The sequence below is a fragment of the Rattus norvegicus genome, chromosome X, assembly GCF_021556685.1.
Source record: "Rattus norvegicus strain SHRSP/BbbUtx chromosome X, alternate assembly SHRSP_T2T, whole genome shotgun sequence".
Classification (NCBI taxonomy): Eukaryota; Metazoa; Chordata; class Mammalia; order Rodentia; family Muridae; genus Rattus; species Rattus norvegicus.
Genome location: NC_141554.1, coordinates 55,302,510 through 55,322,593, shown reverse-complemented (window position 1 = coordinate 55,322,593; position 20,084 = coordinate 55,302,510). Strand labels below are relative to the sequence as shown.

General features: G+C 37.3%; 1 protein-coding gene across 8 annotated transcripts in view; it reads right to left on the bottom strand.

The window, feature by feature from the left end:
* The window catches only part of Dmd (dystrophin), a 2,349,574-nt gene that overhangs the window by 2,013,210 nt on the left and 316,280 nt on the right, over positions 1-20,084 (bottom strand).

Sequence of the window (20,084 nt, the reverse complement as noted above, 5' to 3'; positions counted from 1 at the left end):
AGCATTTGGGCTAATTGCCACTTATCAATGTGTGCATACCATGTGTGGTTTTCTGTAATTGGGTTACCTCACTCAGGATGATATTTTCCAGTGCCATCCATTTGCCTATGAATTTCATAAAGTCATTGTTTTTGATGGCTGAGTAATAGTCACATCAAACCAGATAGACTCAAACTAATAGAAGAAAAAGTCGGGAAGCATCTTGAACACATGGCACTGGAGAAAATTCCCTGAACAAAATACCAATGGCTTATGCTCTAAGATCAAGAATCGACTTGGGCACTGGAAAAAATTTCCTGAACAAAACACCAATGGCTTATGCTCTAAGATCAAGAATCGACAAATGGGATCTCATAAAACTGCAAAGCTTCTGTAAGGCAAAGGACACTGTGGTTAGGACAAAACGGCAACCAACAGATTGGGAAAAGATCTTTACCAATCCTACAACAGATAGAGGCCTTATATCCAAAATATACAAAGAACTCAAGAAGTTAGACCGCAGGGAAACAAATAACCCTATTAAAAAATGGGGTTCAGAGCTAAACAAAGAATTCACAGCTGAGGAATGCCGAATGGCTGAGAAACACCTAAAGAAATGTTCAACATCTTTAGTCATAAGGGAAATGCAAATCAAAACAACCCTGAGATTTCACCTCACACCAGTGCGATTGGCTAAGATCAAAAACTCAGGTGACAGCAGATGCTGGCGAGGATGTGGAGAAAGAGGAACACTCCTCCATTGTAGTTGGATTGCAGACTGGTAAAACCATTCTGGAAATCAGTCTGGAGGTTCCTCAGAAAATTGGACATTGAACTGCCTGAGGATCCAGCTATACCTCTCTTGGGCATATACCCAAAAGATGCCTCAACATATAAAAGAGACACATGCTCCACTATGTTCATCGCAGCCTTATTTATAATAGCCAGAAACTGGAAAGAACCCAGATGCCCTTCAACAGAGGAATGGATACAGAAAATGTGGTACATCTACACAATGGAATATTACTCAGCTATCAAAAACAACGAGTTTATGAAATTCGTAGGCAAATGGCTGGAACTGGAAAATATCATCCTGAGTGAGCTAACCCAATCACAGAAAGACATACATGGTATGCACTCATTGATAAGTGGCTATTAGCCCAAATGCTTGAATTACCCTAGATCCCTAGAACAAACGAAACTCAAGACGGATGATCAAAATGTGAATGCTTCACTCCTTCTTTAAATGAGGAAAAAGAATACCCTTGGCAGGGAAGGGAGAGGCAAAGATTAAAACAGAGACTGAAGGAACACCCATTCAGAGCCTGCCCCACATGTGGCCCATACATATATAGCCACCCAATTAGACAAGATGGATGAAGCAAAGAAGTGCAGACCGACAGGAGCCGGATGTAGATCGCTCCTGAGAGACACAGCCAGAATACAGCAAATATAGAGGCGAATGCCAGCAGCAAACCACTGAACTGAGAATAGGTCCCCTATTGAAGGAATCAGAGAAAGAACTGGAAGAGCTTGAAGGGGCTCGAGACCCCAAAAGTACAACAATGCCAAGCAACCAGAGCTTCCAGGGACTAAGCCACTACCTAAAGACTATACATGGACTGACCCTGGACTCTGACCCCATAGGTAGCAATGAATATCCTAGTAAGAGCACCAGTGGAAGGGGAAGACCTGGGTCCTGCTAAGACTGAACCCCCAGTGAACTAGTCTATGGGGGGAGGGCGGCAATGGGGGGAGGGTTGGGAGGGGAACACCCATAAGGAAGGGGAGGGGGGAGGGGGATGTTTGCCCGGAAACCGGGAAAGGGAATAACACTCGAAATGTATATAAGAAATACTCAAGTTAATAAAAAAAAAATCCAATAGTTCTATATAAATCCAGATGCATTGAACATGATAGAAAAGAAAGCAGGAAATAGCCTTGGATTTCTTGACACAGGAAAAGATTTTCTGAACACAACACCATTAATAAAAAAAAAAAAAGACTTCATATTGCTACTCAGAAAAAAAAAAAAGAAAAAAAAAAGATAGGGTTCAGAGCTTAACAAAGAGTTCACATCTGAGGAATGCTGAATGGCTGAGAAACACCTAAAGAACTGTTCGACATCTTTAGTCATAAGGGAAATGAAAATCAAAACAACCCTGAGATTTCACCACACACCAGTGAGAATGGCTAAGATCAAAAACTCAAGTTACAGCAAATGCTGGCGAGGATGTGGAGAAAGAGGAGCACTCCTCCATTGTTGGTGGGTTTGCAGACTGGTACAACCATTCTGGAAATCAGTCTGGAGGTTCCTCAGAAAATTGGACATTGAACTACCTGAGGACCTATCTATACCTCTCTTGGGCATATACCCAAAAGATGCTCCAACATATAACAAAGACACGTGCTCCACTATGTTCATAGCAGCCTTTTTTATAATAGCCAGAAGCTGGAAATAACCCAGAAGCCCTTCAACAGAGGAATGGATACAGAAAATGTGGTACTGAATCTTTTCTATTGCAATTGCTGTAAACATACATGTTTCCAGTCTTCTCTGCAGATTACTATCACAATGAAATGCAAGGTAGCACAACTAGTACACATTAAGCTAATAACTCTCAGTTAATGAAAGAGGTATTTTTCAAAATGATTATCTTAGTTAAGGTTACTATTGCTGTGATAAACAGTATGACCAAAAGCAAGTAGGAGAGAAGATGGTTCATTTTGCATTTGCTTCAACATCACTGTTCATCATGGAAGAAAGTCAGGACAGCAAATCAAACAGGACAGGCACCTGGAAGCAGGAGCTGATGTAGAAGCCATACAGGAGTGCTCCTTATTGGCTTGTTCCTTATGGCTTGTTCAGCGTGCTTTTTTATAAAACCCAGGACTGTCAGATCCTCAATGAGTTAAGCCCAAAAATGTCAATCATTTATTTAAAAATGCTCTATAGGCTTTCCTACAGCTTGATAGTCTGGGGACACTTTCTAAATCTAGGTTTCTTACTCTCAGAGGACTACAACTAGTTGAAGTAAAACTAGGCAGCACAGTGGTCATCTCCCATTTTAATTCATAATCTTTTGTTATTATTGTGCTACAACTTTATACTTCTTATGACTCTATACTTTCTAGTGTTCTATTGTATGCCTGTTGTACTTTAAGACTGATACACATACATACCATAAATATGAGACTTATTATGTAAACTATTTTTCTGTTTCAACAGAATGAATATTACTGTAAATATAGTATTATAAATAAAACTGTAAAATCATCAGCAAAGCAAATGAAATGCCAATAATGGAAAATATGTCATTGACAAGTGATTGTACATTGTTCAGTCATTTCAACTAGAAAATACTTTCTCTTAAGAGTTTTATAAGTAACTTCTTTTTACTCATAAAATATTCCTAAGTGTATTAATATAATAGACAATGAAGAAAATCTCTCCTAAAAACTGTACTGAAAACTGTTCCCTGGGGATGTCAAGGAATAAAGAACTGCTACTTCATAAATTGCTAAAAGTGATCAATATTTTATTTTTATTCTCTCCATGGGAAAATTTCACATAAAATTGTCTTTCTACCAAGACATAAAAGGTGTACATCTTATCACAATTAAACATTTCTGCTAGTCAATTTTATTTAGTATATCTAGCATTTTATATCTCCTTAGATTAGTGCATCAACCTTTACCTGTTATTAACTTTCATATTCTTGAAGCCCTCAGAAATATGAATGTGGGATACATTCAATTTTGATATTTATGTTTCGCAAGAGAAATTAGTGCAGAAAGTGTTATTAGGAGGCAAACAGAGAAAGTATTAAGTGCAGAAACCTAGCTTTCATTCTCACTAAAGGATATACTAGAATCATGTCCTTAATATAACTAGTCCTTTTTGGTTTCCTTTCAAATGAGGATATTAATTACTCTTTATATCCTATAACCACTCTCACAATGAAAGTATTCATGGAGTTATTTCTACGATAGTTATATGCATACATATATACGTGTGTGTGTGTATGTGTGTGTGTGTGTGTGTGTGTGTGTGTGTGTGTGTGTGTGTGCATCTGTCACTATAGGGTCAGTCTTCATGGAAGTTCCCATCCTTGTAGAAATATAAACAAAGTACTTTCAAAAATAAGGATATGTTATTTCCAGAAAGTCATCACAGGGTCATAGAGAAAGGAATATACAGCTACTTGGATGTTGAGTCATTTTAGAGAATGTGACAGTCAATTTGGGTCTAACAGAATATGTGAAAACAAGAAAGGAAAATGTTGGGGAGGAAAAAATGAGTTTTGATGAGAACTGTGAACACTGAAAAAGTGTTCTGAGAGTATATGAATATCATTCTATGAGATTTATTTGTTGACTAACTAGCACACAAATAAGGAATTTGAATGGACTAAGTTACAAAGGGGTGTGGTAAATTGATATAGATAGATATCTATATGGCCTGACTTCTTTTCTGCTACCAGATAAAGTAATATAAGCGTTAGTCCTGTGGTCCCTTAATAATGTCCTCCATAGGCTTATAGATTTGAATTCTTGGTCATCAGGGAGTGGTATTATTTGAAAAAATTAGGAGATGTTGCCTTGTTGGAGGAAGTGTGTTAGTAGGGCCATGCTTTTAGACTTCAAGAGTCAAAGGCAATCCCAGTGTCTGTCTTCTTGCTGCCTAGGAATCCAGATTTCAAACTTCAGCTACATGTCTAGCAGCATGTCTGCCCACATGCCATCATGTGTCCAGCTATGGTAATAATGCACCAAGTCTTTGAAACTCTGAACAAGCCACCATTAATTGTTTTCTTTACAAAAGTTGCTGTGGCCAGAGTGACTAGTAATAACTACAAGATGTAGCCAATACTAAGCTGTCCTGAGTGTTCCTCTGCCAGTGCCATTAATTCAAATTTCTTTCAAGTTACCCTCAGGCAGAGCAATAGAACTTGGTACCAGAGAGTGGAGTACTACTCTGATAGGCCTAGCAATTAGGCTTTTTGGTGGAATGTAGACTTTGGGATTTTAGATTATGAAAGCAAATCAATGCTTTAAGTAGGGCTCAATGGGCCACACTACTAAAAACATTGAAGACAGTAGTGTTGAGAGAAAAGTATACTATGATGACTTGGCTTAAAAGGGTTTACAGGAGAAGTATATTATTAGGTGGTCTAGAGACCTCTATTGTGATAGTTTAGCAAAAAATAAAAAATGACTACATTCTCCCCTTGTCCAAAAAGATCTGCCTGAGGGTAACTTGAAGAAATTTAAATTAATGGCACTGGCAGAGGAACACTCAACACAGCCTAGTATTGGCTGCATCTTGTAGTTATTACTAGTCACTATTATGCAGATCTACAATGAAAGGGAGTAAACAAAGCAAGGAAAAGTACAAATTGCACTTTAGAAGAAAGGAAGCACTAGGAAATGTGATGAATTTAAGTCCAGTGTTTGAGGAGATAAAAAGTTTAAAGAAAAAGCCTGACACTAAAGCAATAAAGGACATGGTGAACTCAGAGCAAGATCCCACCCAGCTATGTTCCCAATTTGTGGAAAGGAATTAAACAAAAACCTAAGCAGTTAAGATAACTATCAAAACAAAATGTGGATGAAAATATATTTGAATGAGAAGACCAAGTTCCAGCCCCAGAAAGCATCAGAACTTGTCCACTTTGGCCAGGTTGCTCTGGTTTTAAAGTCAATACAAAAACAGGACTGTGGAATCACCCTCCGCAGTTAAGCAAGGCAGCTTCCTGTCAGCAATATCCTTGTATGGAAACCCAGACAGGCCACTATATGAAGCTATAAAAGTGAACCCTGAAATGTCTCCCCAAGATGTTGGAGATGACAGTCTTGTAATACATTCCAAGGAGAGCTGCTAATGGGGAGTAGAACCAGTGAGAAAGAGAGAGGGAGAGAGAGAGAGAGAGAGAGAGAGAGAGAGAGAGAGAGAGAGAGAGAGAGAGAGAGAGAGAGAGGTGTTATAGTCAACAAAGTTGAAAAGGAGTTAGAAGTCTGAAAATTGCTTTGTCAGTGGACAGAGAGATGCAGAATTTGAACTTTGTTCTGCTTGTTTCTGGTCTCATCTTGAGCTAATATTTCCTTACTATGCTCCCATTCCCCCCTTTTGCAATAGTAATGTATATTCTGTACTACTCTATGTTGGAAGTCTGTGATCTGCTTTCTGATTTTGATTTTACAGGAGTTACAGTTAAGAGGCTGCCTTGAGTCTCAGAAAAGAATTTGACCTTTGAACTTTTAAGCAGTGTTAAGACTGTTATAGATTATGGAGACTTTTGAAGTTGGACTAAATACATTTTGTATTATTGTATGCCTATAAACCCATATGAGCCAGAGAGTAGAACATGATCATTTGGAAGAGAATGGCCTTTATAGGCTCATAGATTTGAATGCTTAATCACCAGAGAGTATCACTATTTGGAAGGATTAGGAAATATAGAGTAGGTATGGCCCTATGGGGTTAATGTTCACTCATGGTGGGCTTTATGGTTTTGGAAGCCCAAGCCAGTGGCTCTCTTGTTCTGCTCTCTGAGGATCAGGATGTAGAATTCTCAGATAATATTCTAGTCCATGTCTTCATGCATGCTTTCATGTTTCCTGCCATGATGAAATATGACTAAAATTCTGAAACTCTTCACAAGCTCCAATTAAATGCTTCTCTTTATAAGAGCTGCCATGGTCATAATATCTCTTCACAATATTAGAACACTGACTAAGACAGTCACTAAAATCATAGAGAAAATGAACAGTTCTTTCAACAAGTTTATCCCCACTATGTAAAGCAATAAGATATATAGTCTGTGTACTAAGAAAAATTCTGGGTGTTCAAGTGCTCTGTTGCTCATTTCAAATACATTTGGAACAATTTAATTGTTTAATTTATTTTACATAGGCTAATCAGTTTCCTTCTCCTATTTTTATATATGTGATACATTTTGATCTATCCTTATTACCTTTTCTTTTGTCTTCCACTTAGTGATACCTCATTTTTCTGTTTATCTTGTTTTTGCTAGAGAATATATTTGCATGTTTATTGGTTAACACATTAATTGAGAATCTTTATCATTTATATGAAACAATATAAAAGTTAGGTATAAGAGGGAATATTAAAAAGTAACCGGTAAGAAACATATAAAGTTAAGAATAGCAAAGAGGTATGATTATATTTCATTCAAAAAAGGAATATGAAGTTATTAATAGCTCAGGGAAGAGCTATTAATATTACAAGATATTCTATATTTTTACTAAAGATGAAGGTAAAATAGAGATAAGAACTGTAGAAAATAATGGCAAATATTAAATAAAAGCTATGTAATATTTGGAATCATTATAATAGAAGGCTCCAAACTCAGGACATATTTAAAAAATGGATTTGCCATATTATTAATGCTTCAAAATTACAATGTCAAGTCAAAGAGGTTAGAATGAAAAATGGTATAAAAAACACTTTCCATTAAATTTGAGTAATAGCCTTTGATCTTAGGATTTTAGACTTCCAGGGCATAATGTGACATTGGTGGTCAGTTTATAATGAGGAAACCTAAAATAATTAAACATGTACATAAAGAACAGAAAAATCTTCCAGTGTCAAAGAGGTCCCTCATTTGCCATTCACTCTGCAATCAATGCAATGCATTTTTCACTACTCATTACTCTATAAGGGTTGTTCATAATAGCATTCTATCCTTTCTCATTTCCAAGAGAGTAGCTGTCTAGATCAGAACTACATTTCAAACATTTAGCATATAATATTTTATAGGTTATACCAAATATAGTTATTTAAGATAATGAAGTCCACATTTAGTTTTCACATCTCTTCTCACTTTTCTCTTCAGTAGATATTAGTTCTATTAATCTGTGGTAAATAGAATAATGGTCCTCTCCCAAAGATGCCCACTTTCTAACCCCTAACATCTGTGAATAAATTGTGTTACAAGACAAGGGGGAATTCTGGTGATGGATGAAATTAGACTTGCTAATCGACCAACTTTTTATAAGAAGATTATTCAGAATTATCGAGTGAGGCCCATATAATCATAATGGTCCTTAAACAGAAAACTACTTGACCCAACAACCTGGACAAGACATAGTACCAAGGGAAGAACATGGCTGTTTTTTCCTTGTTTTAAAGATGTAGGAGGAACGATGAGATGAGAAAGGGGAGCAATATTTAAGAAGAAAGAAGATTCTGCCTCAGAGTGTCTACAGGACACCTTGATCTCAGCTCACATAGATCCAGTTTGATTTTTTGACTTACAGATCCACTTGATAAAAAAATAATGTATTTTAATGTATTAAATTTTATGACTAATTGTACAACAATAGGAAGACTTTCATTAATGCTTACAAAACAAATATTCTCTGACTCCTACTTATTGTGATGGATAGCAAGTAGAAGTAATATAATTATTCTATTCTCTTTATTTGCTTTATAATGAACACATGGAATATAGAAAGGTATATATATGTACACCTATAAAATTCTCCTAATTTTAAAATATTGAGGGTTCTGTTATAATCACTTATTAGTATAATTATTATGAAAAATTTAGTTTTATTCTTTATGTTAAGGGCCATTCACATTCGTATTATTGTATGAATGAAATTTGAAAATAGTTTAAATGAGTTTAAAATTTTACTAAACAATGTTCTTTAGAATCCTACTGACTCAGATGCTGCAACATAGCTACATAGAGTATTTGGGTTAAAATATTATATTTGGAAACTAGATCGTGGGCTAATATCAAAATATATACAGACATTTAAAAAACTAATCACGAACAAACCAAATAATTTAATTTAAAAATGCAGTACAGATCTAAACAGAGAAATCTTAATTGAGGAATCTCAATTAGAAGAGAAAAAAATGTTCAACATTCTTAGATATCAGAGAAATGCCAATCAAAACTACTTTGAGATTCTATCTTAACCTATCAGAATGGTGACATCACATGCTGGTGAGAATGTGGAACAGCAGGATCACTCCTCCATTGCTGGTGGGAGAGCAAACTTATACAGGCACTATGGAAATCAGTATAGCAGTTCCTTTGAAACTTGGCAATAAATCTACTTAGACCCAGCTACATACTCTTGGGCATATATCCAATAGATGTTCCATCCTACAACAAGGATATTTGCTCAACTACATTAATAGTTACCTAGTTCATATTACTTAGGAACTGAGAACAATCTAGATGTCCTTCAACAAAAGAATTTATGAAGAAAATATGGTACATTTACACAGTGGAGTATTACTTAGCTAAAAAAGAATGGTATTATGAAATTTACAGGCAAAAGGATGGAACTAGAAAAAAAATCATCCTGTCATCAGAGAGGCTTACTCTCACAGCTGAAGGGGTTGAATACAGAGATTCATAGCCAAACATGAAGAAAAGAGAGGGGACAGGGAGGGAGGTAGAGAGAAAGAGAGAGAGAGAGAGAGAGAGAGAGAGAGAGAGAGAGAGAACTTCAGGTTACCCTTCAGAAGCCTGCCTCTTCTTGGATCTCAGAGAACCCCATGGAAGAGGGAGAGGAGAGATTTTGTGACCCAGGGAATCAATGAAACCAGGAGTTTTGTGAAATAAACTGAACAATGCTCATGGGCCTCACAGAGAGTGAAGCAGCAATCAGGGAGCCTACATGTTTCTGAGCTAGGTTCTCTGCATATAGGTTTCTGTTGTTGCCTTGGTGTTTTTATGGGACTCCTGACAGTGGCAATGGGGGAGTCTCTGTCTTTTTGCCCGCTCTTGGGACCGGTTTCCTCCTATTGGGTTTCCTACCAAAACCTTGATGTGAAGATTTGTGCCTGATTTTATTGACTATTTATTTTGTGCCATATGTGGCTTATGTCCTCAGGAGAAATGCCCTTTGTTTTTTTTGTTTGTTTGTTTGTTTGTTTTTGTTGTTGTTGTTGTTCTTGTTCTTGTTGCTTTTTGGGTTTTTTGGCATCATTTTACGTATGCAACAATTAAATATGATTGACAGAAAGAAAGGTAGAAAGGAAGAAAGAAAGAAAGAAAAGAAGGAAGGAAGGGGGGAGGGAGGGAAAAAAGACAGACAGACAGACAGACAGACAGACAGACAGACAGACAGAAAGAAAGAAAGAAAGAAAGAAAGAAAGAAAGAAAGAAAGAAGGAAAGAAAGAAAGGCCTCAACTATACAGAATGAACTACAACAACCAAATAATACTCAGGGTTGATGTCCTGGGGAGACCTGCTCTTTCCTTAGGGGGAATTGGGGAAAGAGAGTGAATTTGGAAGAAAGGACAGGTGGGGCGAACTGAGAAGAACTAAGCAGGCAACGCAGTTGTCAGGATATATTGTATGAGAGAATATTGAAAATAATAAATCGTTTAATAATATGATACATGGTGCTTTGCATCATTAACCCAGTCTTTTCCACATGAGTTGTAGACTAGGTCATAAGGCCTGCATACAACCCAAATGACAACAACTTTTTAAGTATAAACACAACTGGTGTATAATTTTCACTATTAAAATATATTTTAAATTGTAGGGTTTTTTTCAATTTACTCTTTGCTGCTTGGTATAATTAATAAGTCAACATTACTAGTGTAAATATAAAATTAATTCTTTTCTAATTTAGATGTTATATATATATATAATTAAACTGTGTCTATACACACACACATACACACACATAAAACACACACACACACACACACAAATATATAAGCTCCTTAGCTCCCTATTCTTTTCATTTGTACAACTAGAATCATTCAAACCTTCTCTAAATGTAACCACACCAAGAATGGAGAACAGTAATGCTTTTTTAACTCCTGCCACTTAATATGATATGTACAAGAACAAATATGTTCACCTCAACGGTTTCTTTAACCAAAAAAATACTTATTCAGTATTGTGATCAAATCATACATCTGCAAAGTTCTAGGCCAATGGCTTTCTTCCCATTATATCCTTTGTGCTACTGTTACTTATATAATGCCTCTTTAATTTTCAGTAAGTTTCCTATAATGCTAAGTAGCCATGATTTGTGAAGCTGTTACCTTCTGAAACATGACCTTGTGAATAAAGATTTTCTACTCTCATTACTATTAAGCAGATAAAGGTAATATAGAGGATATGTCTTGTAAACAATCTGTCTTGAAATTTATTGAAGAATTACAGTTTTGATATGCTAAAACTATTGATCATTTTGTATTTTATAATTTTCAGTCTTCCTAATACAATGTAATAGGCTATAAATTGTATGTCTAACTCTTCTACTACACACAGTCATTCCTTTTCTTCTCATGTAGGTCAGTTGTTTGTTTATTGTAGAGAATTGATAGACCCAAAAAACAAAGTGAATAGCAAAGTCAGATCATGTTGAAAAATATTCCTGCTCACCTGCTGCTCCTGAATCATAAAATGTTGTGTTAGCAAATTGAAGAACTGGACAGAGGTTTTAATCACAATTTCTTGTCCATAAAAAAAATTCACAATATAACCTTCTGGTTGCTGCCCTCATGGAGAGCTGAAACCAAGCCCAGAGGATGGACTTCAGGTCAGAGACCAGAGGTAAGACCAACTTTTCTGCTCCAAGTGACCTGCCTGGTGGACTCAGGACACACCAAGGCAAAATTCCTGTGGGACCAGACACTTCTAGTTACTAACTGGAGCCCGAACCGCACTGATTCCAGACCACAGCTCTCTGCTCCCAAATCCCAGGGATGAGAGACCTCATTGCCCAGACAGGTGTACACTCCTGAGACTGCAGGGCAGGAGAGACCTCAAGTACTGCCCACCCTTGCCCTCATCCTTGGCCCAAGAGGAAACTGAATAGGGCCTCTGAGAACAGGAAGATAGGGGCACTCAAACTGCAGGAGCCCTGCCATCCAGACTGCACCCAGATCTGAAGGGACCCGGTCAAAAAGCTACCTACAACCAAATACCATGGGAGGGAGAGCTAGACCTTCAGAGGGGCAGGCATGCCTGGGAAGCCAGAGGAGACTACTATCTGCTCACATTTCTGACTCTAGAGGAAAATGCCTAGCGCTATCTGGGACCCCTGTACACAGGGACCCAGGAGAAGGCAAGGCAGGCCCTTCTGGTTGCTGCCCTAAGGGAGAGCTGAAACCTAGCCTCAAGGAGCGACTTCATGCCCAAGACCAGAGGTAAGACCAACTTTTCTGCTCCAAGTGACATGCCCAGTGGACTCAGGCCACACGCCGACAGGAGCAGCTAAGGACTAGTAGACAGGAATGACTAAATGCCTGAAGGCAGAACACTCTGTTCCTATAACTGACTGAATGAAAACAGGAAAACAGGTCTACAGCACTCCTGACACACAGGCCAATAGGACGGTCTAGCCACTTGCAGAAATAGCAGAACAAGGTAACACCAGAGACAACCTGATGGAGAGAGGCAAGCTCAGGAACCAAGCAACAGAAACCAAGACTACATGGCATCATCAGAGCTCAATTCTCCCACCAAAGCAAACAATGAATATCGAAACACACCAGAAAAGCAAGATCTAGTTTTAAAATCACATTTGATCATGATGATGGAGGACTTCAAGGAAGACTTAAGGAACCCCCTTAGAGAAATGCAGGAAAACACAAATAAACAATTAGAAGCTTATAGAGAGGAAAAACAGAAATTCCCTGAAAGAATTCCAGGAAAACACAATCAAACAGGTGAAGGAATTAAAAATGGAAATAGAAGCAATAAAGAAAGCACAAAGGGAGACAACCCTGGATATAGAAAACTGAAGAGACAAGGTGCTGTAAATACAAGCATCACCAACAGAATACAAGAGATAGAAGAGAGAATCTCAGGAGCAGATTCCATAGAAATCATCCATACAACGGTCAAAGAAAATGTAAAATGGAAAACGCTACTGGACCAAAACATACAGAAAATCAAGGACACAATGAGAAGATAAAACTTAAGGATGATATGTATAGAAGAGAGTGAAGACTCCCAACTCAAAGGACCAGTAAATATCTTCAAAATCATAGAAGAAAACTTCCCTAACCTAAAGAAAGAGATGCCCATAAACATACAAGAAGCCTATAGAACTCCAAATAGATTGGACCAGAAAAGAAACTCCTCCTGTCACATGATAGTGAAAACACCAAATGCACAAAATAAAGAAAAAAAGTTTTAAATGCAGTAAGGGGAAAGGGTCAAGTAACATATAAAGGCAGACCTATCAGAATTACAGCAGACCTCTCACCAGAGACTATTAAAGCCTGAAGATCCTGGACAGATGTCATATGGACCCTAAGAGAACACAAATACCAGCCCAGATTACTGTATCCAGCAAAACTCTCAGTTAACATAGATGATAAAACAAAGATATTCCATGACAAAATCAACTTTACAAAATATCTTTCTATAAATCCAGCCCTACAAAGGATAATAAATGGTAAAGCCCAACACAAGGAGGCAAGCTACACCCTAGAAAAAACAGGAAACTAATCGTTTTGCAACAAAACAAAGAGAAGACAAGCACAGAAACATAATCTCACATCCAAATACAAATATAATATTAAGCAACAATCACTGTTCCTTAATATCTCTCAACATCAATGGACTCATTTCCCCAATAAAATACCCAGATTAATAAACTGTATATGCAATGAGGACCAAATATTTTGCTGCCTATAGGAAACACACCTCAGAGACAAAGACAGATAGTACCTCAGAGTAAAAGCCTGGAAAACAACTTTCCAAGCAAATGGTCTGAAGAAACAAGCTGGAGTAGCCATTCTAATATCGAATAAAATCAATTATCAACCAAAAGTCATCAAAAAAGTTAAGGAAGGACACTTCATCAAAGGAAAAATCCACCAAGATGAACTCTGAATCCTAAATATCTATGCTCCAAATACAAGGACAACTGCATACATAAAAGAAACCTTACTAAAGCTCTAAGCATACATTGCACCTCACACAATAATAGTAGGAGATTTCAACACCCCACTCTCATCAATGGACAGATCATGGAAACAGAAATTAAACAGAAACATAGACACACTAAGAGAATTCATGAACCAAATGAACTTAACAGATATTAATACAACATTCCATCCTAAAACAAAAGGATATACCTTCTTCTCACCACCTCATGGTACTTTCTACAAAATTGACCATATAATTGGTCATAGAACAGGCCTCAACAGATATAGAGAAATAGAAATAATCCCATGTGTCCTATCAGACTAGCACGGTCTATAGCTGGTCTTCAATAACATAAGGAAAGGATGCTCATATATACACAGAAGTTGAACAATGCTGTACTCAATTATAACCTGTTCAAGAAGAAAAAAGAAAGAAATTAAATATTTCTTAGAATTTAATGAAAATGAAGGTACAACATACTCAAACTTATGGTACACAATGAAAGCTGTGCTAAAAGGAAATCTAATAACTCTGACTGCCTGCAGAAAAAAATAGGAGAGAGCATATATCAGCAGCTTGACAGCACACCTAAAAGCTCTAGAACAAAAAAGAAGCAAACACACCCAGGAGGAGTAGAAGGGAGGAAATAATCAACCTCAGAACTGAAATTAACCAAGTAGAAACAAAAAGGACTCACAAAGAATCAACAGAACCAAAAGCTGGTTCTTTGAGAAAATCAATATGATAGATAAATCCTTAACCAGACTAACCAGAGGACACAGAGAGTGTGTCCAAATTAACAAAATCAGAAATGAAAAGGGAGACATAACAACAGAATCAGAGGAAATTCCAAAAAGTATCACATATTACTACAAAAACCTATATTCCACAAAACTTGAATATCTGGAGGAAATGGACAATTTCCTAGACAGATACCAGGTAATGAATGTAAATCAGAAACTGATAAACCATTTAAACAACCCCATAACTCCTAAAGCAATAGAAGAAGTCATTAAAAGTCTCCCAAACAAAAAGAGTCCAGGTCCAGATGGGTCAGTGCAGAATTCTATCAGACCCCCATAGAAGACCTCATAGCAATACTATCCAAACTATGCCACAAAATTGAAACAGATGGAGCGGTACCAAATACCTTCTATGAAGCCACAATTACACTTATACCTAAACCACACAAAGACCCAACAAAGAAAGAGAACTTCAGACCAATTTCCCTTATGAATATCAACACAAAAATACTCAATAAAATTTTTGCAAACCAAATCCAAGAGCCCATCAAAACATTCATCCATCACGATCAAGTAGGGTTCATCCCAGGTATGCAGGGATGGTTTAATATACGTAAAATCATCAATGTAATCCACTATATAAACAAACTGAAAGATAAAAACCACATGATCATTTCATTAGATGCTGAGAATGCATTTGACAAAATTCAACACCCCTTCATGATAAAAGTCCTGGAAAGAATAGGAATTCAAGGCCCATGCCTAAACATTGTAAAAGCCAAATACAGCAAACCAGTAGCTAATATTAAACTAAATGGAGAGAAACTTGAAGCAATCCCGTTGAAATCAGGGACTAGACAAGGCTGCTCACTCTCTCCCTCTTTATTCAATATAGTTCTCAAAGTCCTAGCCAGAGCAAATTGATAACAAAATGAGATCAAAGGGATACAGATTTGAAAGGAAGAAGTCAAAATATCACTATTTGCAGATGATAGGATAGTATATTTAATTGATCCCAAAAGGTCCAATAGATAACTACTGAACCTTTTAAACACCTTTAGCAAAGTGGCTGGGTATAAAATTAACTCAAATGAATCAGTAGCCTTCCTCTACACAAAAGAGAAACAAGCCAAGAAAAAAATTTAGGGAAACGACACCCTTCATAAGTCCCAAATAATATAAAATACTTCTGTGTGACTTTAAACAAGCAAGTGATAGTTCTGTATGATAAGAATGTCAAGCCTATGAAGAAAGAAATTGAAGAAGATCTCAGAAGATGGAAAGATCGTCCATGCTCATGGATTGGCAGGATTAATATAGTGAAAATGGCCATATTACCAAAAGCAATCTACATATTCAGTGCAATCCCCATCAAAATTCCAATTCAATTCTCCATAGAGTTAGACAGAACAATTTGCAAATTCATCTGGAATAACAAAAAACCCAGGATAGCTGAAACTATTCTCAACAATAAAAGGAGTTCCGGGGAATCACTATCCCTGAACTCAAGCAGTATTACAGAGCAATAGCGATAAAAAAAAAAAAAAACTGTATGATATTGGTATAGAGACAGGCAGGTAGGCCAGTGGAGTGAACCCACACACCTATGGTCACTTGATTTTTGACAGAGGAGCCAAAATCATCCAATGGAAAAAAGATAGCATTTTCAGCAAATGTTGCTGGTTCAACTGGAGGTCAGCATATAGAAGAATGCAGATCAATCCATTCTTATCATCCTGTACAAAGCTAAGGTCCAAGTAGATCAAGGACCTCCACATCAAACTAGGTACACTCAAACTAATAGAAGAAAAAGTGGGGAAGAATCTCGAATGCATGGGCGCTGGAGAAAATTTCCTGAACAAAACACCAGTGGTTCATGCTCTAAGATCAAGAATTGACAAATCTCATAAAACTGCAAAGCTTCTGTAAGGGCAAGGACACTGTTGTTTGGACAAAACGTCAAACAACATATTTGGAAAAGATCTTTACCAATCCTACAACTGATAGAGGGTTTATATCCAAAATACACAAGGAACTCACGAAGTTTGACTGCACGGAGGAAAATAACCCTATTAAAAAAAAATTGATTCAGAGCTAAAAAAAGAATTCGCAGCTGAGGAACTCTGAATGGCTGAGAAGCACCTAAAGAAATGTTTAACATCTTTAGTCATAAGGGAAATGTATATCAAAACAACCCTGAGATTCTACCTCACACCAGTCAGAATGGCTAAGATCAGAAACTCTGGTGACAGCTGATGCTGGCATGGATGTGGAGAAAGAGGAACACTCCTCTAATGTTGGTGGGATTGCAGACTGGTACTCCCATTCTGGAAATCATTCTGGAGGTTCCTCAGAAAATTGGACATTGCACTACCTGAGGATACATCTATACCTCTCTTGGGCATATACCCAAAAGATGCTCTAACAAATAACAAAGACACATGCTCCTCTATGTTCATAGCAGCCTTATTTATAATAGCCAGAAGCTGGAACGAATATAGATGCCTTTCAACAGAGGAATGGATACAGAAATTGTTGTACATCTACACAAGGGTATACTACTCAGCTATCAAAAACAATGACTTTATGAAATTTATAGGCAAATGGATGGCACTGGAAAATATCATCCTGAGTGAGGTAACTCAATCACAGAAAAACATACATGGTATGCACTCATTGATAAGAGGATATTAGCCCAAATGCTCGAATTACCCTAGATGCACAGACCACGTACAACTCAAGGATGACCAAAATTCGAATGCTTCACTCCTTCTTTAAAAGGGGAACAAGAATACCCTTGGGAGGGAATAGGGAGGCAAAGTTTGGAACAGAGCCTGAAGGAACCCCCATTCAGAGCCTGCCCCACATGTGGCCCATACATACAGCCACCAAACTAGGTAAGATGGATGAAGCAAGGAAGTGCAGGCTGACAGGAACCGGATGTAGATCTCTCCTGAGAGACACAGCTAGAATATAGCAAATACATAGGCGAATGCCAGCAGCAAACCACTGAACTGAGAATGGGACCCCCGTTGAAAGACTGTTAGAAAGGACTGGAAGAGCTTGAAGGGGCTCGAGACCCCATATGAACAACAATGCCAACCAATCAGAGCTTTCAGGGACTAAGCCACTACCCAAAGGCTATACATGGCCTGACCCTGGGCTCCATCTGCATAGGTAGCAATGAATAACCTAGTAAGGTCACCAGTGGAAGGGGAAGCCGTTGGTCCTGCCAAGACTGAACCCCCAGTGAACGGGATTGTTGGGGAGAATGGTTAGGGGAACACCCAAATAGAAGGCGAGTAGGAGGGGTTAGGAGGATATTGTCATGGAAACCTGGAAAAGGAATAAAAATTGAAATGTAAATAAGAAATACCCAATTTAATAAATTGGAGAAAAGGGGTTGGGGGTTTAGCTTAGTGGTAGAGCTCTTGCCTAGCAAGTGCAAGGTCCTGGGTTTGGTCCCCAGCCCCGAAAAAAAAGAAAAAAAAAAGAGAAAAAATAAATTGGAGAAAAAATTTAAAAAATTAAAAAAGAATCACAATACAGATATAAATATAATTTGGTACAAGAATCACAGCAAATTTTATGCATAACTACAGAAATTTCTATGAAATAAGGCATAAAAATAGTAAGGTAACTTTGTCACACTTGAATAGATATGGATTAATAGTCTAAGAGTGTAAGAAAATTACTAAACAGCTAAAATTGGGGAAAATGTCCTGTAGTAGATGATACAAGTGTTCATTCTTGTTTCTTTAAAATCCCTTGTGCAGGATACAATGTGGAATAGGGAGTCCAGCTTCAAATCCCTGAGAATGGCATGTTATTTAACTGCTCACTGACCTTAACTTCTCTGGCACTCATCTCATTGTTTTTTCTATTTGCATCTTTGTAATCATAACAGTCATTCAGAATTATGAAAAATGAATGTGTCACACTGGTTTTACAAAGGATTATAAAAATATCTAGGGGAGAAAAAATGAAGAGAGTGGCCTAAAACTGTTTGCTTTCAGATATATTGTAATTCCCTATTGTCCTTTATCAGCTTTTTATCATTTTCTAAGGGTCAAGAAAACATATATGTGGCAGCTACATTAATGAATTTGATACTTTTCTTTTGCATCAAGTATACATATGCAACAATTAACCTTATCGACTGAAAGAAAGAAAATTTGACATAGTAGTATAAATTACATAATCTTAGAAGTGAAATCCCATGAGGCCTCAACTATATAGAATGAACTACAGCAACTAAATAATGCTCAGGGCTGGAAAAATTGTCTCCTTTGGCACTCAAATTGCTTATTCGATTTTTCAGTGGTATCGGTTTTTATTGGATTGAAAGTTCATTCATCATAACTAAATAAAATAATCAGCAACTTTTACACACAACCTCCATTTGTCAATGTTATGCTAATAATATGCTTTAGATTCATATAACTAGTCATCTAACATAGGCACCTTTTAGCTTTATTAAAGATGGATAAATACACACCACACACACACACACACACACACACACACACACACACACACACACACGAAGAAAACTATAAGATATGCCATATGAGGTGGTGCATAACTCTAATCTCAATGCCTGAGTGATAGAGGCAGGAGGATCATGACATCTTTGATGTCAGAGCAGGACAGGCTTAGTCACATAGTAACACTCTGTCTTAACAAAATAATACAAAACAAGACAAGAAAAAACACAGAGGATACATTTACCCAGCTACCACTATGGAGTAAGAGTCAAGAAACAGTTATGGGTCTCCTCTTTGTCTCTCCTCTCCCTGTGTTCACTTAGAAATGTAATCCGCACACCACTATTCACCCCTCCTTTTCTTTTCACTGTGCTTTCTCTATTCTTAGGCAAGCTTAGTAAAGTAGTCTTCAGGGCAACCCAGAAATGGTAGAAATTCACTTCCTACAGGAACAACTCTGAAGAAGAAACAGAAAACTATAAATACAAAGTGCCATGGAGCAGGTGTTAGTAGGATACTGAACCCCAAAATAACAGACGGATAAGTTTTCTTGTTTGTTTTCCCTCTTCTGACTCATTTTCCCTATTTCTTCCTTATCCTTTGGGAACCATGCCCCAAAAGACTAGTTATGCCACTATTTGTTTCATTAAGCTTCCTTTCCTTTTATTTATTTTTTAACAGAGGCTCTATCTACATAGGCCTAATGCTGGGATTACAGGCTTTACAGGCTCACAAGGAGTACACCATCTGTCCCGGTTTTCTAATGGGTTTTAAATAATCCAAATTAAACCCACATGAGTACTAGACCTTAATTATGTACTAGAAATGCAGCCTAAACCAAATCTCTTTAGTAACACCAAACTTCTGAATAACCATAGTAATTATCCTTTAGTTTTGTTTTGGTTTGGTATTCTGTATAAAGCAGCAGTGGAGTAGGAAGGGAAGATCACATGTGAGGTAAGTATAAATGCAGATTGTTACT